The sequence below is a fragment of the Lactuca serriola genome, chromosome 8 (assembly GCF_051521515.1).
Source record: "Lactuca serriola cultivar US96UC23 chromosome 8, Lser_US96UC23_V15, whole genome shotgun sequence".
Taxonomy (NCBI): Eukaryota; Viridiplantae; Streptophyta; class Magnoliopsida; order Asterales; family Asteraceae; genus Lactuca; species Lactuca serriola.
Genome location: NC_136415.1, coordinates 193,000,130 through 193,025,181, shown reverse-complemented (window position 1 = coordinate 193,025,181; position 25,052 = coordinate 193,000,130). Strand labels below are relative to the sequence as shown.

Below are 25,052 nucleotides of genomic sequence, written 5' to 3'. Positions count from 1 at the left end.
GCCGAGCCCTGGCAGCTGAGCAAAAACCTGAGCCTACTCTGGTGCCCTCACCGTATATAACCAGTTCTCCCCCACTTGGGGTAGAACTACCCCTTGCTGACCCTCGCAATCAATCATAGAACCGAACCAACTGAGCCAATCCATACCCTCAATCATGCACACCTCCCCCATGGGAATCAAAATCAAGTCTATCGGAAAAGACGCCCCAAAGATCTCCAAGTCACATTTTCTATAAACTGAAGAAGCAGCAACCCTGTGTTCGTTAGCAATGGACAATCGCAACGGACACTCTAACTCGCCCATAGGCATACTGAACTCCCCACTAAAAGACTGAGACACGAAAGACCGACTCGCCCCCGAGTCAAATAAGACCAAAGCAGTCAAAGAATTCACCAAAAACGTACCTAATTACAGGCACAACAGATAATCATATAACAGATAAATAAAACAAGGTAAGGATCGAAACATACCAGCAACCACATCTAGTGCTGCTATGGCCTCCACCGCCGTAAGCTAGAAAGCACGACCCTGAGCCTTCGGAGGCTCTGTCCTGTCTGATCTCTCGTCTGTGATCCTCAAAGTAGCTGGTGTTGCAGCCTGCACCGGCTTGGCAATAAGTAGTGGACAGTTGGCCCTCTTGCGGCCGACCTGGTTGCAGTGGTAACATAACCTCATACCAGAAACTGTGGTAGTCTGGCGACAATCCTTCGCGTATTGCCCCTCCTTGCCACATTTGTGGCACCCACTACCAGCCCGACATACCCCAGAATGACCCTTGCCACACTTCCCACAAGTGCGTCCCTGTTGACCCCCGGTCCTAGTATCTACGGTCATAGGCCGCTTCGGCGCCAACTGTGATAGTACCGGGGCCGGCCGCTGCTCCCTCAGCTGCAGCTCAATATCCAACTCCCGCCGCCTGGCGGCCTCCTGTAACTCTAGAAGAGTATCACATCGCTGGGTAGATACGAACTGTCGGATATCAGTTTTGAGCATACTCAGATAACGGGTCATATGAGACTGCTCGGAGGCAAACTCTGGGCAGAACATCGCCCTCTCGGTGAACATACGGGTGATCTTCGTCACCGACTCTCCATCCTGTCTCAGACTCAGAAACTCCTGTGCCAAACGTTCCCGCTCAACCCTCGGAATGTAACGAGCGCGGAACATATCCCTGAACTGCTCCCAAGTAACAGCAGCTCTCTGATCATCATTATAAGCCACAGTCACAAGTCTCCACCAATCCTTGGCTCCGGACCTAAGCAGGTTAAGAGCACACCTGACTTTTTGGTCAGTAGGACACGAGCCGGTGAAGAAACACCCCTCCACATATGAAATCCATCTCATCGCCTTGATGGGATCCTGTATCCCATCAAACGTAGGGGTCTTCGTGTTGTCGAAGTCCCGGTACTGAAAACCCCTACCTACTCCTCCCCCTGCCGTAGTTACAACTGATGCAGCTGCTGCGGCGGTTGTCTCTGCGAGGGCTGCGTAACGCTCATCGAAATACTCCACCATGGCGGTCTTAATTGACCCAAACATTTCCGGAAATTCGGCCCGAAACAACACAGCAACCTCGTCGTGCAAGATTGCTCGAATCCTGTCGTCCATCTCCTCCGGCCTCATTTGGCCGATCGTCTCGGATGCTGTCAGCTCCCCCTGTCCGCCCTCTCCTGATCCCGACCCTGATCCTAACCCGGATCCAGTCACAAAGCGCCTAGTCATCACCATTCTGAAACACAACACAAGGCATTAGATAATTTTTACAACAACTAGGGACCAGCCCCCAACAAAACCCTGGGAGTTGTGACTTCCTTGTCACACGTATGGGTCCTGTGCTTTCAGTAGTACGGGTCCATACTACCTTCCACACCTACCCATATTCGTTCCAAGTATTACCACAATTCCCTAACAATACATATAATCACATCGAGCACTCAAGTCCGATTCCTAAAGGAATACTAGACGACTCGAAATCGGCAGACTTATCCCAACAACCTACCCACTCACGAAACTTCCACCAACCCTGCAGCACTAGTGCATGCTAGCCATACATAATACTGGACCCGATAGACTTTTGAATATTCAATCCTACCCTAAGCTCCCAATCAAACAAGAACATAACATAAGGCTAAATCAGACATTCTCATGCTAAATCAGACATTCTCAGGCTACAAGGAGTTGTACGATCACGCCTTGGCCTTGCCACGATCCCCTGAGGTACCTGAAACAATAAACTGAAACTATAAGCCCGAAAGCTTAGTGAATCACCCCCAAAATACCGATACACATACAGTCCACATAGCAATATCAACGTTATCATATCGTATCAATCAAAACAGAACACCATGCACTGGGTCCACAGCTTTGCAAGCTGGACTACCCCTGGGCCCTCAGTACGAGTCTGGAATGCCTACCGGGTCTTCAGCTCGTATCTGGAACGCCGTCGAGCCCTTAGTACGAGTCTGGAATGCCTACCGGGCCCTCAGCTCGTATCTGGAATGCTCCCGAGTCCTCAGTATGAGTCTGGAATGCCTACCGGGCCCTCAGATCATATCTGGAATACTCCCGGGTTTGTTGGCTACCGCACGGAGCAGTACAACCTCAACCCACCCCACACAACATGTCGACATGTAACATATAAATGCACGTACATGTAATCAATCAGTATCACAGGCAGTCCTACAGACCTACCCGACTAACATATCAACAGGCATACATTATTAATTCAACTCAACATATCAATAACTACTAGGATATCAAATCTGATGGGCCGGCCTTGGTGCCTTAGACCCCTTAGTATAGTGAGGATAACTCACCTTGTAGATGTCAGCTCGGTAAATAATCACATCTCTCCGATCACTTGTCAAAGACTCCACCACCTATTACCATAATACGATTATGCTCATAAGTCTCTGTCCTCATAGAGTACTCCATATCCCAACTAGTTAACCCTGATCAAGGTCAAAGTCCTTATTCAAGGTCAACAGTCCATGTTGACCTTAACTCGTCGAGTACCCTCGGCTGCTCGCCGAGTTCCTTGAAACTTTTACCCACTCATCGAGTCATCGACTTGACTCGTCGAGTTCCCACAATCCTAGATTGAGGCCCTAGAGCCACTCGTCGTATTTCCTTCTAGTAACACGTCGATGCACACACATTCCTCACTTGGAGAAAACTCATCCGACTTGCCGAGTTGTTCATGCAACTCGTCGAGTCTAAGGCATCCTTCATCGGACTCGCCGAGTTGTTCTACCCACTCATCGAGTTCACAGCTATATTCATACGACTCGCAGAGTCGTTCTTGCGACTCGCCGAGTTCCTTCAGTCCTTAAGCCATACAGATCCATTTTAAGCCATGCAACGACTCCAAACCACAGATCCAAGCCTCCAGGGCATGCCTTTCACGTAAAGTTGCAAACTTTACGTGTATGCATGGCTAAAAAGATCCTTAATGTCCAAAACTAAGCTCTTAATGGGTTTCATGTACAAGGAAAACCTCATTCACGTCCAAGACATGAACTTTATGGATCTAGAACTAGGGAATGGTCCAGATCTGAAGTTACAATTTCAGATCTAGCTTATGTTTTGCAATATCACCTTACTTATACCTCAAAAACCCTAGATTTCCACTATATGAGATCTAGAAGGGAAAACGGATAAAGGTGTCGACTTGGTACCTTCTATGAGTGCTAGTTGAGGTAGATTTCGGGTTCCAATCCTCCCTTGCTTCTAACCCTTTGCTTCTCCAAGTTCTTCCTTCCACAAGTTCTCGTTTCAAGCTTTCAAGGCACAAATGGCACAAAATACACGGTTAGGGTTTTCCTTTGAGTTCTAACTGACTGTAAGGAGGCTAAATGGGGCTTAAGCCTCCTTAAATAGAGTGTAGAACCCGGGACTTAGGGTTTCTTTTGCCAGCCCCTACTCGTCGAGTCCCACTCGTGGACTCGCCGAGTAAGTCACTTAAGTCACAATCCATTCCCGCTGCTACTCGACGAGTAGGGCAACCAACTCGTCGAGTAGGGCCAACCCAAGAAACTATAACTGGACAATACCTGAGAATCGGGGCGTTACAACCGTGAATCTAAGTCCTTTCACTGATCACATGGTCGAAGGTATAACTTTGCTACAAATATAGCATGAAATAACTACACGAGATAATAACACAGAAAAAGCACATAGCACATATAACACATAACATACAATTGTTCCTATATATTGAACTCACCTTGAAATAACTGGGGGTTAAATTAGTAAATTGGACAGCACTTCGGCTTTAAATATGACTTTCTTCTATAAAACCGGGAGCTTTCTTGAAAACCGGGCTCTACGAAGGTAGAGCTTCAAACCGAAAAGATAAATTTATTGGGCTTCACGGGCAATTGGGGATGTGTTTCGGGTGTTAAAAATAATACTGGGGCTTTTAGGGTAAGTGGATATAGACAAAATATGGAATAAGGGGTGAAAATGGCGAAAATCCAAAAGTAGCCGGAAGATCTCGCAGCCTCCCTTTTAAAGGGTGCGAGCTTCAGATCCGACGGCTGAAAAGCGAACACGCGGCAGCAGATGCGAAGGCCACACAACAACAGCAGTGCGAGGCTCGCATGCGAGACATGAAGGCGAGGCGTGTCGGAAGGCTACTGGTCGCGATGTCGGTCGAATCTGGAAGCGACACTAGGCTAGGCACGCATCGACTGCATGCGAGGATGACTCACGATGTCGGACACGGGACGCGATTCGGGTGAGGAGATTACTATTCATGCGAGATTTCTCGAAAATTGTGCCCCGAACTTCTAAAATCCATAACTTTCGCATACGAGCTCCGTTTTTGACCTTCTTTATATGCACGCGTGCGCGGGAATATATTCTATAACTTTCGCTTGGACCTCGTTGGCTAATTTTGACTTTAATTTTAATATTATTATTTTTAACAGACCGGGACAGGAAAATCCGTTAAAAATTCATAACTTCTTCATCTGACGTCCGTTGTCGTCAGACTTTTTACCGTTGTACTACTATTGACGAGATCTTCAATTCTCGATTAGGTTGTTTCGGCTAAATATCGCTCGATCTTTATTTCGAGTTTTTAGCTGTCTACCGCTATTACGAAACTTAGAAAAATCATAATTTCCCCATACTAAGTCAGATTTAAAAGTTCTTTATATGAAAGTTTATTATTTTTACGAGTAATACAACTTTCATTTAGATCACTAAGGCTAAAAAGTAGTTTATCGGAAACTCACTTTTTACGCGACATTTTGTCGGTTTTATCGTGGATCTTCGATTGGTCATAACTTCTTCGTTATAACACGGATTTCGACGAGGTTTTCGCCTAAACTTTTCTAACGAGATTCTTTACAACTTTAAATAATAAAATTTTACTTATTTCAAATTTTATATTTTCGGTATATTTCACTATTTGGTTTTTAATTGGAATCTCATAAGACTTTCAATATTTTATGAATCTAAACATAGTTTTACTTCATTTCTAGTAAAAAATATCCGTTAGAACTTAACGCTCAATATCATATAATGTTTCATAATATTATTCACTTTTAATAATTGTATAACACGATTTTAAAACGTGTATGTTACAAATACCTCCTCCTTTTGAGGATTTCGTCCCCGAAATCACAACGATTAAAACAAATGGGGATACTTCGCTCTTATTTCATTCTTATTTTCCCTAAGTATAATTTGGGCATCGATGGTGTTTCCACTTGACAAGCACCAAATTCACTTCTTTTTTACGTAGATTAGTCGTTCTTTCATTTATGATCTCTTCTACTTAACTTATTATCCAGTTTCACCTCAGATAATGAAATCGTTTCATCATATACGCTCAAGCATTTACGTAGATGTCTTACATGGAATATATCATGTATATCTGCCAAATCGTTAGGCAATTCCAAGCGATTTGTTTGTTGACCAATTCTCTAGATAATTTTGAAAAGTCCAACAAATCTAGGATTCAATCTCCTTTTCTTCTCAAATTTCATAATACCTTTCTACGGGGATACCTTCAGTATCACCCACTTGGAATTCTATGGGTCATCTTCTCTTTTCTGCATAGAACTTTTTTTCGATCCTGGGCCACTTTCATTCTTTCTCATACCAATTGAATCTTATCAGTGGTATATTGAATCAATCCAGGCCTCCAATTATTTTTTGTCCTACTTCACGCCACGATAATGGAGTATGCCATTTTGATTGAAGCGTGGTAACTGTTATTATATGAAAATTTGACAAGCGGTAAATACTTATCCCAGTTACCACCGAACTCCAAAACATATGCACGAAGCATATCTTCTACTGTTTGGATCGTTCTCTCCGTTTGACTATCTTTCTTGGAATGATAAACTATGCTGAGAACAATTTGAGATTCTAATTTTCGTTTCATAGTTACTGTCACACCCCCGAACCAGACGGCGGAAATGTCTGAGGGCTCACATGACTTAAATTGAATATCATCACAATGAATATACATGAATCATAACATAAACATTACCATGCATTAATATATTACAACTTACATTGTTCACATCAAGTACGTTGTTTTTTCATTACAAATCCATAACATAAATTGTTTGATAGATTTCAAAAGCACAACACACTAACATATTTGGTTCTACTCCTTAGCTTACCTATTACCTGAGAATACAAGTTATTTTGAAAACGGTCAACATATGGAATGTTGGTGAGTTCATAAGCAGGTTTGATGTGAAAATGTTTTGTGTAGTTTGTAAGAAAACAACCCAGAAAATCCGATATTTTCTGAAAATACCATTGTTTATATAAAAGTATGAAGATCCGTGAATATATGCATGATGATTTCCAGACGTGTATATTTGAAAAACTTTGTATTAAAAGTACAGTGAAAAATGTTGAACTTTCTCGGAAAACCCGATGTTTTCAATAATAAAAATATCATATAACTGTTCGAATTGTTATTCCATCACGTGAATGATTTTGATTTACCTTGATTACTTGATTAATATTGGATTTATTTATGTGAGTCGTTATAACCATGCATGATAATGGCTAGTTCATCTGTCTTGGCACTCTGGTGAATGCCGGAATTGATCTTAAGATTTTGTCACCCTAGATTGGCCGAGTCTAACTGTAGCGAATAGCTGAGGTGTGGGAGAGTCACCCCCGTATAGATTTATACACAAACTCTCGCTCTCCCTCTAGGAGACTTTGATTATAACTACAGACTATGACCGACACACGTTGGTGCCACCCGTTATTACTCACTAAATCTCAATTGACTTTGATTACTATTGATTATGGACATGTATTTATTTACTTGGATTGACGATAGGCCTAATAAACAAGGAGAAGAGGATTACAAGATCCTACTATTTCCGCGTATTATTTATGGCTATTGGTTATACGAAGAGCACGATGACCGGTTTCGCATTTGATTCATTTGGACCTTACTAACATTGCTAATGGGCCACTAAGGCCCAATAGCACTTAAAAGCCATTGAGGGTCCCTTAAATATGAAATTGGGTCATAGAAGGCCCAATAACATTTATTATTATCCCTTGGGCCCAAAAATCATGTTAATGGGTCGCAAAGGCCCAACAAGCATAATTAGAACTTTCAAGCCCAAAGATTTGAATGTTTACTTGTTTTAGGTATAGTTTAATTGTTGGAAAGTTTGATTGGGTGATTGTTATTTTCGCACCGGAACAAGGCCGGTCGGTTATTTTTAACGATGTTTGAAATTATACGTATTTTCATCTTTCCATTTTCATGAATTGTAGTTTGGTATTTTTATTTTAACTCAAATATCTTAAAAATAAAATAATTGACTCAAAAATCTTGGTTTGAACCCCTTTTAGCACTTCTTTGGTAAAATTGACAATTTTAGTCCTTTATATAAAAAAAGACATTTTAAGCCCTTAAACCATTTTCTTGACACTTTTGACCCAAAGACTTGTTCAAGTGATATTTTTAGTTCAGAACTTATTTTTAGTTAAGAACTTTCGAATTTCTGAAAGACCCAAACTTTCATACTTGAAAATATTGTTACTCCAAAACATGCTACTTGCATATTCATAAAAACAATATCTTACATTGATAAAGTGATTACAAACGACTTGATACAAACTGACTATTACAACGTGTTATATGTTACACAACTACCCATGATACCATACTTTTATACATACTTGAACATTAAATACAAAAAATAGTATTAACTATAGTATAAGACTATATTGGATGATTATCACCTGCATTTGTTAAACATTGAGTGGGATAAGTCATAACGCTTAGTGAGTTCAATAAATAGATACATTATAATCTTATGCCATATACATACTATTATGACAGAAGCAAAGAGGAACAAGAGCAACAATAACATATGCGTATCATATGTCAGGCTTTCAATATCAACTCAAGATTTGATTCAAAGATTTACGATCAATGAGACATAACGATTTCAATACTTGATATGCATCAATAAAGCTTTGGCCCAAATGGCACAGAAGACATACAATTTCTGATTAACATTTTGGTAGATTTCAGGCTTATAGCTCCGTCTAACCATTTGCCAATACCATAGAATAGAGGTCATTCTGTTATGGAGACATGCTCTACATGGTCAGAGGCTACATACTAGTCCTATCTAACCTTCTGCCAATGCCATAGAATAGAAGTCATTCTCATACGAGACATGTTCTACATGGCCAGAGGCTACATACCAGTACCACCGTGAATCTAAGTCCTTTCACTGATCACATGGTCGAAGGTATAAATTTGCTACAAATATAGCATGAAATATAACAAGGAAAAAGCACATAGGACATATAACACATAACATACAATTTTTCCTATATATTGAACTCACCTTGAAATAACCGGGGGTTAAAATAGTAAATTGGACAGCACTTCGGCTTTAAATATGACTTTCTTCTATAAAACCGAGAGCTTTCTTGAAAACCGAGCTCTACGAAGGTAGAGCTTCAAACCGAAAAGATAAATTTATCGGGCTTCACGGGCAATTCGGGACGTGTTTCGGGTGTTAAAAATAATACCGGGGCTTTCGGGGGAAGTGGAAATAGCCAAAATATGGAATAAGGGGTGAAAATGGAAAAAATCCAAAAGTATCCAGAAGATCTCGCAGCCTCCCTTTTATAGGGTGCGAGCTTCAGATCCGACGGCTGAGAAGCGAACACGTGGCAGCAGCAGTGCGAGGCACGCATGCGAGACACGAAGGCGAGGCGCGTCGGAAGGTGATATTGCCATATTTATACATATTTTTAGGCAATATTTAAGTACATTTATATATATATATATATATATATATATATATATATATATATATATATATATATATATATAGGTCATTTGCATAGAATAATGATACTTATAAGGTTAGATTATATTTTGCAGAAAAAAATAAGACATTTTGAAGAAAGGGACTAAAAGCGTTAAAGGATGAAACTTTGGAGGTTGAAGGCTTGAAAGACAAGGAAAACACCTAAAAAGACGTATTCACGACGTGAATGGTTTATGGTTCACGACGTGAATGGTTTATGGTTCACGACGTGAGTGGAAGGAATGAGAAGATAAGCATTCGGGTGAAGGAATCCTTGGCGATTACGATTACTTCGAGTTCACGACGTGAGTTTTAAATGCTCACGACATGAACGGTGATTTTCCAGAAACTATATATATCCTTCTCCATTACGATTTAGGGAACTTTTTGGCTGGTTTTAGAGGGTTCCTGGAGACAAAATTCAGAGGAGAAGAAGATCTGGAAGTTGGTTTTAACACCAAGGAAGGAGAAGTTCATAATTTGTATTTATAGATTGGTACATTTAAACATGTTTTTGATTATAGTGTTTGTTTGTTTAGCTGTTAATATTTCCAGCTAAATGTAGCTGCTTCTGTTAGCTAGATGAAGCTGGAACTCATGGTTTTAATGCATTAGACTTCATTTTATTTGTTTGTGATATGCTTGTGTTGATTGATTTTACCTAGCATGCTTGAATTAGTTATTCGATTGCTTTGAATTCTTGTTCTGTGTAGTTAGTGAACACAAATCTGCATGAACTTGAATACCTAAAAATATAGTGAACACTAGTTTATTGGAGCTCAGATCAAACCAATCTTATATTAGTAATTGAATCATTAAAACAAGTTGTGTTAGAGAACTCATATTATGACTGTAATTGTGTTCTGATTAATCAATCTTTCATGGCTCCAACCTTATCTAATAATTGATTCTGTGTTAACTATTCTATAAACATAAATAGATTTACGTGAATTGATTAATAATTTGTAGATTTAGAACTAAATTGCTAATACTTTCTTAATTGGTCACCAACAGTAATAGTTATAGCTAATGTATAACAATTGAGTAAAAGTGGATTCGAACTAACAGAAGTATTTTGTTTATTGATTGAGTTTTTGTTAAAGGATTAAGTTCATCTAAACTTGCAAAATTAGATAAAAAAAAAAACCCTTTTAGCTTGTTAATAATTAGATTAATTTAGTAGTAAATAAAGTAATTAATAACACCGTTCCCTATGATCGACACCCGACTTACCTAAGTTATACTGTAATCTGACTAGGTACACTACCTATAAGTGCAAAGTTAGTCTAAGTTTTTTAGGTTATAAATATCAAAATTAGTGGGTACTTCCGTGCACATCAAATTTTTGTCGCCGTTCTCGGGGAACGACTTAGTTTATTATTTATTTGCATTAGGTTAATTGATCCTTTTTGTGGGGTAAAACTTGCAAAGAGTTAGTTTTGCAGCAAAGTTTTTTTTTAGTATTACTTTTTACCTGTTTTTAATTTCTAGGAAGGTTGATTTTTTTTTCTGATTACAGAACTCACGACGTGAGAACTGTGATTTTTAGTTTTCTTTAGTTTTCAGTTTATTTTTCTATTTTAGTTCGTTTTTACGTTGTTATTTTTTTTAGTTTGCAGGAGTTCATGACCAGAGGCTCTAACACACCTTTGGTGCCACCACTTGAAGATCCGAAGTCAGCCCTTCACAAAAATAAGAACAAGAACGTGAAAGAAGACCAAACACCAAAGATGACACCTTTGCAAGAACTAAAATCAGCTTTTTCAAGGAAGTCGGGAAAGAAAGCAGGGGAGTCGAGTTCGTCTTCAAGGAACAAGAGCAAGCTTGAACACCTAGATCAAATACCCGTCCACGCCGAGTTCGAATACAAAACCGATTCAGAATTTGCACTATTTACAAGTGAACCCAAAAACGAGCTGGAAAACGAAATGGCCAACATTGAGGAGATGTCCATGGGAGCTTACAAGAAGTGGATCCGAGAAGATGTGGGTACTGGTTTAGTCCAACCTGCAATACCTGCCACTGCCACATTCGAGCTGAAGGGACATATCTTGACTACACTGAAGGATATCCCATTTTACGGGAAGGATCATGAGGATGCTTTTAAGCATCTAGATGAATTCAATGACATTGCGGATTACTTCAATGTCCCAAATGTCAACAGAAACACCGTCTTGCTCAGAATGCTTCCCATTACTTTTAAGGGAGCTATTAAAGAATGGTTAAAATCACTTCCACCGGGTACGATCACCACTTGGGCTCAAATGCGTGAGCAATTTCTTGACCAGTTAAACTCAAGAAGGCAATAGCCAACTTTGAACAACAGCTGGAGGAGTCATTATACGAAGCATGGGAGCGGTACAAAGGCTTGATCAGAAATTGCCCTCAGCATGATTTTAATGTTCAACAAGAGATGTCGATATTCTATGATGGGGTCAATGTTATGACAAGACAACTCCTTGATTCTCAAGGACCTTTGCCAAAGAAAAATCCAAGAGAGGTCAAGGAGCTGATTGAAGAATTCGCGAAGCACTCTCGTGAGTACCACAACCCTAGGCAAGATGGAATCAAAGGCAGTGGAGGTGCACAAACTGAAGAAATAACAGCTATGATGGCTATGTTGAATAATATGGACCGGAGGTTAACACAAATGGACCAACCAATTCATGCTATAAGAGTTGGTTGCGAGAGGTGTAATGGTCCACACTTGACCAAGGACTGCAATTTAGATGAGTTTGGGAGTAAAAACGCTCAAGTATGTTACTCGAGTGGGGACAAGTACGATGAAGACTGGAGGAAACCAAAGAAAGAGTGGCTGCTATATGAAGAATATAAGAAGCAAAAAGAAGAGAAGTATAAGCAGACAGAACGAGGCTTCTACCAAAAGGAGCAGCCACCAGCTGAGAGGAAACCCGATCTAGAGACCATGTTAATCAAGTTTATGGAAGCTTCAGAAAAGCGACACAAGGCTACTGATTCTGCTATTAATGAAGAAATAACTTTGGTTAAGAATCATCATGCATTGATGGTAGAACAACATGCTTTAATAAAAAATCAACAAGCCTCCATCAATAATCTTGAAGTGCAACTTGGTTAACTAACCACTTTGGTTCATGAGAAGCTTTCCCCGAAAAATCCTGAAACGAAGACCCAATCTCATGTAATGTCCATAGATACTGAAGAAGAGGCTATCTCTGAGTTCCTAGAAGCATTAGAAGAAGAACCACAGCAGCCCGATCCAAAGCCAAAGAAGCCAAAGCTCGAAAATGAAGAAGCTGGTGGAACACCCAGTTCACGACGTGAACCCGTAATGCTCACGTCTTGGGCTCGGTCTCAACAGAAAAATTATGTCTTTGCTCCAGCTTATCAGCCGCCTTTGTCGTTTCCTTCCCGAGCTGCCCTTGGTCCACTGGAAAGAGAGCATATCGAGTTTATTAAGCATGTGAAGGATATCCCGATTAATACTCCCTTTGTCGAGTCGTTATCCAAAATTTCCGAGTATGAAATTTTTTTACAAGACTTGCTAGACACTCGTAAGCAACTAAAGAAGAATTCTAAGGTGATTCTAAGTGAGCAAAGCTCAAAAGTTGTGTTAGGAGAGATACCTAAGAAGATGAGGGATCTTGGATTCCTCACTCTTCCATGTGAGTTTGGTAACAACATGAAGGTTGATGCTTTAGCCGATTCTGGGGCTAGCATTAGTTTGATGCCTTATTCATTTTATCAGAAGTTGAAGGCTACAAGAATGACTATTCACATGGCGAACCGTTCAGTGACACAGCCCCGGGGCATTGTGAAAGATATTTTAGTAAAAATTGAGAAATTTGTTTTTCCAATAGAATTTGTGGTATTAGACAAGAAAGAAGATCCCAATGTACCAATTATTCTTGGTCGGCCGCTGTTAAACACTGCTGGAGCTCTTGTTGATATTCGCGAGTCTAAGCTCACCTTGAGGTTGGTGATGAAAAGGAAATCTTTGGGATGGAAAATGGCTTTCAAAAGAATCATGATCATGAAGAGTTGTTTAGCATTGATGAAGACAATGAACTTGAAGAATTAGAGAAGCTCATGGAAGAAGAGATCAAGACAATTCATCAAGTCAAACGAACAAAACCAAGAGCATCTGTTCCATATTTAGTTGAAGTCATTGCCTATACAAGTCCGCTTTCTTGGGTGAGCAAGGAAGATGATGTGACAACGAGTGATGATGAGGAGGTTACTTCAAAAATAACAATTCCAGTCATGAAAGAAGAAAGGAATGCTATGGAGTGCAAGGAGGAAACTAAAGGGACAAAACGCAAGCTTGATGAAGACGAGGTCAAGGCTAAAAAGGAAAATTCGGAAAAGGCGTACAAAAGACGAGTTCAAGCTTACAAGAGGCGTTTCAAGGAACAAAAGATCAAAGTGGTGGATTCTTCGGATGACTCAACGTAGGAGGCACGGAGTCCAACTCAAGACTCCAAGAAAAAGAAGCGCTTCTTGGGAGGCAACCCGAGTTTGGTTTGCATTTTTTTTCTTTTCTTTTCAGTTTTTGCACTTTAATCTTAGACACGTAGATCATATCATCCAACTCGCTTCATTCATAATTAAACATTGAGTGTGGGGTCCTTAAAAATGAATTGGTGATAATTAAGAAGTTAGTTAATAGACATACTTTACTTGATAATAATAAAAAATTTCGTGCAGGATTCACGACGTGAATGGTTAAGAATGCACGACGTGAATTCTGAATAAGCTGGATAATATAAAAATGATGCATATCAGCCCATTTTCTATTAAACAAATTGGCCCAAGACTTAGCCCACTTCTTATTAAATTGACCCAATTTTAAGTCCAGAACAGGACTCACGACGTGAATCCTTAAGGACTCACGACGTGAGTTGTAAATTATTCGGGACCACTGATTAAAGAGATAAGAATCAGTTTGACCTCATTTCTTTATTCCCCATGAAGTGAAACACACGATCTAGTCCCCCTTGCTCCAATTTTGGCCGACAATTCTTCTATTTTCGTTTGTGCTTACGTAATACTACAATATAAGGTAATGATTCTTAATTCTTAAGTTTAATTTTTCTTTAATAGTTGAACTTAGGGTTAGGGTTTTCTACTTAGATGAAATGTTAAATTTACTTCTTAAAATTCCCAAAATAGATTTGAAATGTTGATGCTTTATGCATGGAAATGCTATGGAAGTAAACCCCATTATTATTGTGACCTGATTTCTCATCTGATTTTCACGCTTTTGGTTGCTGGGTTACAATTCACAACGTGAATCTTAAAGGATTCACGACATGAATTTTGGGATGAACAGTTTTCAGTTTCTTTAATTTATTATTTTGTGGGTTGTTTCTTTTAGGTGTGTTTGTTGTTGTTTTTTGTAGAAATGGCTCCCAGAAGAGAGGTTCCAATTGGAGTGCAAGTTTACACCCGTTTTACAATTTTCCCGCAACAATGTCCCGCGACATATTAAACCGATGGAACAACAAATTAGGATGGCTCTACAACCGAGAGATTGCAGTTGCCCCAACAATTAATTGGACGCAGTTGAGGGAAGTTGGGCTCGTGGACCGGTTGTCCCTATTTTTGACGAAAATGTTTATTGGAAATGGGTATTCGTTCACTTGTTCTGGATGGCGCAACCTGTTTCGAATCCAAGAGCGTGTGTATAAGGAATTTTGTGTTGAGTTTTTCTCAACAGTAACATTCCAGGAGACTGTCCAAGACCCACATTGGCCACAAGCTTTGGTGTTCCGGTTGGGGGGTGAGTATCGGGAGTGCAGTCTAGTTGAATTTGCTTGGAAAGTTGGACTATATGATCGCCAAGAAGCAATGACTCCTGAATTTGGTATGATCTTGAGCGAGGCAGCTAGAAGGTATACAGAAGGAGTCACTGGATATGCTTTCAGGCATGGTATTGCATCCGGGATTTTTAATTCCGGATTGTCTCCCGAGAGTAGTATTCGGTCCCTTATCCATCGCCTACTTCACCGTTTCATCACATTCTCCATCAATCATAGGAGGCATGGAGATAATGTTACAAAACAAAATCAATTCTTCCTATGGTGTATCTTGCAGCCAGGGGTGTGTTGCAACATTCCTTATTTTCTGGCACGTTTTCTGTCCGGGTCAGCAACTAGTTCTCGCCCAGGGACCCCTATTTGTGGAGGGCACTTTATTACACGTCTGGCACGTTCATATCATTTGCTTGTCCCTGATATTACTCGTTCTATGACTTGTGTGGATGAGCATGATTTTGGCATGGGGTATTTGGAAACCATGCGGGTTGTCATAAACTTTGGGTCGCATTGGGGAATAGTACCTTCGGACGATGAGGGTGATGAGCAGCCTGATACACAACCAGAACAACCACAACCAAGGCCAAGGCATAGAAACATAAGAGGAAGGGGAAAAAGAGTGCAACCAATACATCCACCCACATCCATGGTAGGAGCACCTTTTGGGGGTGATATGGCTGGTTATTTTGACCAGTTATCTTTGAGTGTCAACTGGATTGGTGGCACCATGGAGATCGTCGTTCGACACCTTGGGGTGGAGCAGCCGCCTCATTTGGGGTATCATTACCCAATTTGCCCAAGGTGGACGGAGTATAGAGGACATGGAGGCGGTGGAGCGGGTACTAGCGGGGTGAACGAGGATGAAGAGGATGATTGATTGTTTCTTTTAGTTTTATTATCTTAGTTTGGTTTGGTTTTATTTTGTTTTTATTTGTTTTGGTTTGTAAAACTATTAAGATATTATGTTACTTTTTCTCTTCTTGGTTGTTATTATTTTTCAGAATTGCTCAGAGCACATATAAATGATGTCGAGATACGAGTGCATATTTGTTTACCCGGGAGTGTTTAAAGTCAAGAGTCGAGTCCCACAATTTAAAATAAGTGTGGGGTGAGTCAAGAGAGAAGATAGTCAGCGGAAGAGTCAAAAATGGTGAATTTAGAAGAGTCTTAATCCACTAAGACATGAGTTAAATATAAGAAGTGAGAACAAAGGTTGGAGGGAATATATTTCTGATATTTCAGTTTTCACGTCGTGACCCTTTTGGTGTTCACGTCGTGAGTCAGTATATGGTGACTTTCTAGAACCCGCTTCAAATCGAATTCACGACGTGAACATTTCCAGTACTCATGTCGTGACTTTGTACTTTTCACAAAAAGAATCATATTTTCCTATATTCCTTATGTGGTTCACCACCATTCTTTTTGGGAATATTATGAAGATAATAAGGGCTCATTTTCTCCACCATACAATGTGTCGTTTGCTTTCCCACATTGTTCCTTCCGTTGTGAACATTTTCGTGCACCATATTTGTTGAAGATTGAAGACTTGATTCCATATTTTGTCGGTACATTCCTTATCTCGCGTATTCAAGATCCAAGTTTCTATTTCTCAAAGTCTGTATTCAAGATGCACATTCCATCCGCACGTTTGGAGATGATCACGCCACTATCCCAGGGGAGTTTGTTCCTTTTTCTCCCTTCTCTTAATTTTTATATTTTTTTAGGCATACAATGAGGGCATTGTATGAAATAAGTGTGGGGTAGGGGGTAGAAAAAGTAAATTGCTAGATAATTGTGAAATTTAAAATTTTGAAATTTTTAATAATTAAATCTAGTAATAATAATTTGAACTATAGTTGTTAGTGTTATATGGGATGATCCGATAAGAGCTCAAACGTTTAGTTGAGCCAATACACGTTATAGTGCATTTGTGGCCTCCCTTATTTTAGTGAAATCATGGAACAAAAACATGACCCTGCTTAGTTTGAGGAATGCAAAATGTTTAGCAGCCTAAACCTGAAATGTATCCAGGAAAGATATGTCTTAACCAATAAAAGTTGAAGTTAAGCGCCCCTACTTAAGCATGTTGGTTTTGAGTGAAAAAAAAAGTGAGTTATGCATGTAAAAAAAAGAGAAATTACTAAAAAGTGAAATTCTTGAAGAATTTTGGAGCTATCAAAGTATGAAGATCAAAGATCAAAATTCCAAAGAATCAAAAGTTGAAGATGCCAAAAATCATGAAAGAAATGAATTCAATGAACTTAAAGGGTAAACATCAAAGAAAGGAAGAATCCAAGAGCTCCATTGTGGTGTCTAAAGTTGTAATTTCTAGAATATGTATGCTTGGGTAGCTTTACATAAATATCTTGAGGTTAGAAAGCTTTCTGAGGATGGATTCGGAGGGTTGCATAAAATGAGCATTGTTCGAAAGAAGTGGGTGATTGTTTATAAAGATTGTGAGTATTTAAAGTATGGGGGGTCATTTAGGAAAAAATTTAGACACAAATGCTTGCGTTGAGGTCTTGGCATAATGGCTGAGCTGGAATTGGATTGTTCGATGAAATGCTAGTAATGAAAGTATGAGTTTGAATAAGTAGATTTGCTTGAGGGCAAGCAAAGCCTAAGTGTGGGGTATTTTGATATTGCCATATTTATACATATTTTAGGCAATATTTAAGTACATTTTTATATATATTTCGGTCATTTGCATAGAATAATGATACTTATAAGGTTAAATTATATTTTGCAGCAAAAAAGAAGACATTTTGAAGAAAGGGACTAAAAGCGTTAAATGATGAAACTTTGGAGGTTGAAGGCTTGAAAGACAAGGAAAACATCCAAAAAGACGTATTCACGACGTGAATGGTTTATGGTTCACGACGTGAATGGTTTATGGTTCACGACGTGAGTGGAAGGAATGAGAAGATAAGCATCCGGGTGAAGGAATCCTTGGCGATTACGATTACTTCGAGTTCACGACGTGAGTTTTAAATGCTCACGATGTGAACGGTGATTTTCCAGAAACTATATATATCCTTCTCCATTACGATTAGGGAACTTTTTGGCTGGTTTTAGAGGGTTCTTGGAGACGAAATTTAGAGGAAAAGAAGATCTGGAAGTTGGTTTTAACACCAAGGAAGGAGAAGTTCATAATTTGTCTTTATAGATTGGTACATTTAAACATGTTTTTGATTATAGTGTTTGTTTGTTTAGCTGTTAATATTTCCAGCTAAATCTAGCTGCTTCTGTTAGCTAGATGAAGCTGGAACTCATGGTTTTAATGCATTAGACTTCATTTTATTTGTTTGTGATATGCTTGTGTTGATTGATTTTACCTAGCATGCTTGAATTAGTTATTCGATTGCTTTGAATTCTTGTTATGTGTAGTTAGTGAACACAAATCTGCATGAACTTGAATACCTAATAATATAGTGAACACTAGTTTATTGGAGCTAAGATCAAACCAATCTTAGATTAGTAATTGAATCATTAAAACAAGCTGTGTTAGAGAACTCATATTATGACTGTAATTGTGTTTTGATTAATCAATCTTTCATGGCTCCAACCTTATCTAATAATTGATTCTGTGTTAACTATTGTATGAACATAAATAGATTTACATGAATTGATTAATAATTAGTAGATTTAGAACTAAATTGCTAATTCTTTCTTAATTGGTCACCAACAGTAATAGTTATAGCTAATGTATAACCATTGAGTAAAAGTGGATTCGAACTAATAGAAGTGTTTTGTTTATTGATTGAGTTTTTGTTAAAGGATTAAGTTCATCTAAACTTGCAAAATTAGATAAAAAAAACCCTTTTAGCTTGTTAATAATTAGATTAATTTAGTAGTAAATAAAGTAATTAATAACACCGTTCCCTATGATCGACACCCGACTTACCTTAGCTATACTGTAATCTGACTGGGTACACTGTCTATAAGTGCATAGTTAGTCTAAGTTTGTTAGGTTATAAATATCAAAATTAGTGGGTACTTCCGTGCATATCAGAAGGCTACTGGCCGCGACGTCGATCGAATCCGGAAGCGGCACGTGGCTAGGCACGCATCGACTGCATGCGAGGATGACTCACGATGTCGGACACGAGGCGCGATTCGGGTGAGCCGCTTACTATTCATGCGAGATTTCTCGAAAATTGTGCCTCGCACTTCTAAAATTCATAACTTTCGCATATGAGCTCTGTTTTTGACGTTCTTTATATGCACGTGTAGGCGGGAATATATTCTATAACTTTCGTTTAGACCTCGTTGGCTAATTTTGAATTCAATTTTAATATTATTATTTTTTAACAGATTGGGACAAGAAAATCCGTTAAAAATTCATAACTTCTTCATCCGATGTCTGTTTTCGTCAGACTTTGAACCGTTGTACTACTATTGATGTGATCTTCAATTCTCGTTTATATTGTTTCGGCTAAATATCGCTCAATCTTTATTTCGAGTTTTTAGCTGTCTGTCGTTATTCCGAAACTTAGAAAAATTATAACTTCCCCATACGAAATCAGATATAAAGTTCATTATATGAAAGTTTATTATTTTTACGAGTACTACAACTTTCATTTAGATCACTAAGACTAAAAAGTAGTTTATCGGAAACTCACTTTTTACGCGACATAGTGTTTGCTGGTTTTATCGCGGATTTTCGATTGATCATAACTTATTCGTTATAACTCGGATTTCGACAAGGTTTTCGCCTAAATTTTTCTAACGAGATTCTTTACAATTTTAAATAATAAAATTTTACTTATTTCAAATTTGATATTTTCGCTAAATTTCAGTATTTGGCTTTTAGTTGGAATCTTATAAGACTTTTAATATTTTATGAGTAATTCTAAAAATAATTTTACTTCATTTCTAGTAAAAATTATCCATTAGAACTCAACGCTCAATATCATAAAATATTTCATAATATTATTCACTTTTAATAATTATATAACACGATTTCAAAACGTATATGTTACACTCTATTAGTTGTTCCATATTATTTTTAAATATTATGAAAAGATCGTATTCAAGTCAATGTATTATTAATGCAAAAATATGATTAAACCATTTCAAACGAGCAACGAACACATATTAAGATTCCATTTTAAACAAACAGCTAGCTATTGCACTTAACCCATTAACTGGCTCCATTTTCTTGATATCAGATAGTAAAGTTTCTGAAAGAGAGAAACTATTAAAGGAACTAAAATTAATTCGCAAGAAAAATAGCATAATTTCAAAACAATATCAATACGTAAGAGAACATGATTTTGAAAGAGGGAAAAACATGATTCTGCCACCATACTTTGTTGTAAATCAAGAAAGATCCACTTAAAAGATGACACCATGAACAACTTCATACTATTATCCCGAATTCGTTTCTTTTCTAATGGATTTTTCTACAACATCAATTCAAACCAACATCAACTTAAACTTCTTTTAACACATACACAAAACATGTAATCGACAAAAAAGAACCAGATTACAAATCATAAACCACAGTCATCATGTCAAGAAAGATGCAGATCTGATTTTATTCGTTTATTTAATCACTGTCCAGATCCTCATCATCATGATAAGACTGATTAAATTGCTTGTATGCATTCCTGAAATTATTTCCGGTCATACTGTGCATGGGATTCGCTAGTGGATCGAACTTCATATTATTAGTGGATGATCCGTTGTTGGATCGATCTCGTTCAGCAAATCCTGATAAACCTGGCGCTTCCTCATAACTATAAGGATCGACGACGCCGTATGCAGAATTGTTCTTGTGCACTAAACCTGAAAGACTGCCACCGGCGCCGCCGTCGGTGTCAACCCACCCGCGGTTGCCATTTCCACTAAGTTGATTACTCGAGTGTTCAAGGGAACGTACAGCTGTTATTGGCGGAGGTTGGAGGACAGCTTCATAAGCGGGTAACGCGCGTTGACCAACTGCCGGGAACTGCGGCTGGGAACTTTCAGTAAATCCACCTGAATAGGTCGGAGGAGGTGGCTCTGTTCCATATACATCAGCCACCGTGGGTTGGACTTCTTCCGGAAAGTCAACTTTCAAGCTCCTAAGACCCCCCGATGATGCGGAAGGAGGTGGTGCATAGGAAGAATTCATTTTGAGCTCGGAGAAGAAGGACCTCAGATTGGGTGTTCAGTGTTGGGTACTCAAATTAGGATAAAGGGTAGATATAAACTGGAAAGGTACTAGTATTCTTATCTCCTTTTCAATAATCATACAATTTCAATGATTACTTTTCCTAATCTAATCATATATTTGGATTATTATTTTTCTTTTTATTTATTAAATAAATAAAAAAATATTTCTTTTAAACTAATTAATTTAATGTTTTATTTAAATATATTAAAATGTTTATTTTAAATAAATATATTAATATTTTATTTAATTTTAAGTATTATTATATTTATCATTATATTTTTTATATTAAATTTAATTTTTTAACATGTCGCTCAAATATATATTAAATGACCAAAAAATATATTAAGCAATATATTTAAACAAAACGTAAAACAATTTTTTTAATTTAATATACTATTATACTATTAAAAAATTTATTGGACACAAACTTAAATATGTAACGTTTTCTTTTACTTTTTGTTCGAAGCCATTCCTTAATAACTATTTTCTTTTACATTTTCTCGTTTTGGAGTTACGAATATGCACAAATAAAAATAAGTTTAAAAGGTCAAGGTATTTAGCACATTAATAACTATTTATTTTGTTAAAATAAATTCGAGTTTAAAAAGATGGATTATCCAAAAAATTAAAATAGTATCATGAAATATATATAAAATAACAAAACATAAAAAATACATTAAAAATATATATATTTAAACAAATTATTAAAAAATAGGAAGGTTCTAAAAATCGTTCGATGGTAGCTCGACGGTCGACTGGTGTGAAAGGATTAATCGGTCTTGGTAGGGATTAATCGAGGACCATACATTATTAATAAAAAATTAAAATTAATCAAAGATTAATATATTTTAAGAAAAATAAATACTTCAAAATTATAAAATAAGAGAATTTGTAATTTGAAAATTTGAAAATACGAAAATATGAACATTTTTGTATAATATTTGAAAATTTTGGAGTAAAAAAAATGTAACATCCCGGGTTTTCAGGTATTTTCAAATCTTTCCTTTGGTATTCAAATATGTCATTTTTGGTCCTTGGAGTTGGATGAAATTAGCCCTAAGAAGCCCTAGTGGCAGAATGGTAAATCTTTGAAGATGCCTTAAGATGCCCTAGTGGCATAATGGTATTTTCATATCTTTCCTTTAGTATTTAAATATGTCATGTGGGTACGCTAAGTGTACTAGGGCGCGCCCTAGTATGCTGGGCGTACCTGTGTCCGGGTGAAAACCCTAATTTTAGGGTTTGAGGAGTATTTAAGCACCATTATGGGTCATTTGCTTCATTCTTCCAGCCTCCAAATCCTTGAGCCGTTTTTAATAAACCTTAACCCCATAAGTGAGTATTTTGAGTATCAAGTGTGATATTTGTGTGCTAAAAAGAGAAGAAGGTGCATCAATGAGTCAAAGAAGGAAGCAAGCTTGTAGATCTAGGATTATCACCTTCTTGGGAAGCTCCAGGAGGTAAAAGCTTTTACCTTTATGTTTGAATTGTTTAGATCTTGTCTTGGTGGCTTAATAAGGTTCTTTTGTCCCAAGAAGTCTCATTTTTGTGCATGGTTGGTGTTGGACGTATTAGGTTGTCCTTCCCGACCCTAGTAAGGGTTTTAAGACATAAAAATGAGGTCCCAATGGCCATAAGTGTCACATGCATTTGGTAGAAAGGTCTTAATGGATTAAGACCTTGTATTAAGAGATTTTGGATGCCTAAAGTCATAAAATTGGAAAGTTTATGACTCTATGATTCATTTGGACCATAGATCTGAAGTTTTGGCTTAAGTGTGTAAGCCATTAAGAACTTATAAGGGTTTTAAGATTTGCGAGGGTGCGTTCCACATAAGGCGATGTATGCCCTGCGTACTGAGTCAACCACCCCGATGGTGGTCAATGCGAGGCGGAGTACACCCAGTGTACCGAAGGTGTACACCCCACATATGCCTTCTGTTCGGGCTTGGATATTTTGGCCTCTTTAGACTTCTAGATATGAGTGTTTTTGGGCTGATTGGAGAGTTGGACCTTAGGATGAGGCCCAATAAAGAGTTGGGCCTAATTTGGAAAATTGGGAGAATTATGGGCCTTGTAGTTTTTTTGCCTTGTAGATCAAAGAGTTGGACTTGGGCCTTGGCCCAATTGGGGAAAGGGTAAAGTGGAAATTTACCCTAAGTGTAGATCCTTAGTCAAGGATGGTAATCCAAATGTTAATTGGATGTTTGTTTGTTGTGATAGTTCGGGATTCTTCATGAGCCATCAATCGGAGATTTTTGTGCAGATTTTGTTGGAATAGGTGTCTAAGACCATAACTATAATTGATATGTACTTGACCCAAGAGTAGCATGGTCCATTTTCGGGTTGCCTTCATCAGGACAATTTAATAGGATGGATATTTGAGTAAGAGGTTATTTGTGATTTATTAATATATTATAAGTATAATATATTAATTGAGAAATCATATTATTTAATTAGTATTGATCAAGAATTGATTTGGAATTGATTTAGTGATCAAAAGAGACTAATTAAATTAACGGGGACTGATTATGTAAATCAATGAGACATATGGTTTGGGCTAATGATCCATGATTAATTTGTAATGGGCTAAACTTATGTGAAAGTCCATAACTTATTGGCCCATATAAGTTATGGATCATAAGCCTAAGTGTAAGAATTATGGTTACATATAACTCTTGGAATTCTACACTATATATGTGTAACCCTTTTAGCCAAAATGGGACCTAAGAGTGACATTGCAAGAGTATGGATGATTTTTGGTGCCTAACCTCTCTCTCATTTATATTCCAATTGTTCATGATGTTTGTGACTTGTTTGAGGCACAACTCTTGGGGTGCTAAGCTCTTGAAAGGCCAAATTCAACAAACTACAACAAGAGGTAATCTTCTAACTTACTTTTATGATTTATATGTCAAAATTGTATGCTAGTTGTAGCTTCATGCTTTGGAAATTTTATTGCATGTATAATTAGAGAAAACTTAGATCCAAAACTATTAGGGTTGTATGTGCACCATAGGAGTGTTAGAGTATACAAAACCCAATAGATTTGTCATTGTGAGATAAGTTTCCTCACTATACTTAGGGGTCGACGGCACCAAGGCCGGCCCATTGGTTTGATAACCTGGTATTGTTGTTATGCCGAATATGGAATAAATATGCATTCTAGTCTTGATATTCTAGTCTGGTAGATCTGTAGGATTACCTATGATATTTTATGTTTATCTGTATATGATAGTATCTTTTATATTTCGACATATTGTGAGGTTGGGTTGAGGTTGTAGTACTTTGTGCTATAGCCAACAAACCCTAGAGTATGCTAGATATGAGTTGAGGGCCAGGGAGGGCATGCCAGACTCATACTGAGGAATCATGAGCATTCCAGATGCGAACTGATGGCCAGGAAGGGCATACTAGACTCGTACTGAATGCTTAGTGGCATTCAGTCCGATGACTGATCAGGCCAGGTGTAACGCACGTAGATTCGGGCTAATCAATTAAGAGACGATAATCATCAAAAATGAATTTTTGATGGAAGATTATTTAGAAGGATAATCTTAACTAAGTTATAGTATATGTTACAAGGATTCTGTACATATAAAGAACGCCGAAATCTGAGTTATAACAAAAAAGTTATGACATGTCGAAGTTTCACGACAGAACCGGTACGACACAGCGTGACGTAAATAGTGAATTTACGTTAGAGTGATATTTGGCCCAAATGATCTAAATTAAAGTCATAGAATATGTTAAACCGAGAGTGTGCATG

The 25,052-nt window shown here is 38.0% G+C and overlaps 1 non-coding gene across 1 annotated transcript; it reads right to left on the bottom strand.

Moving 5' to 3' along the window:
* Window positions 1-11,619: 11,619 nt before the first annotated feature.
* Window positions 11,620-11,726, bottom strand: LOC145071882 (small nucleolar RNA R71). The gene has a single exon (XR_013690843.1). It is a non-coding gene; the product is annotated as a small nucleolar RNA R71 (small nucleolar RNA).
* Between the last annotated feature and the right edge of the window lie 13,326 nt (window positions 11,727-25,052).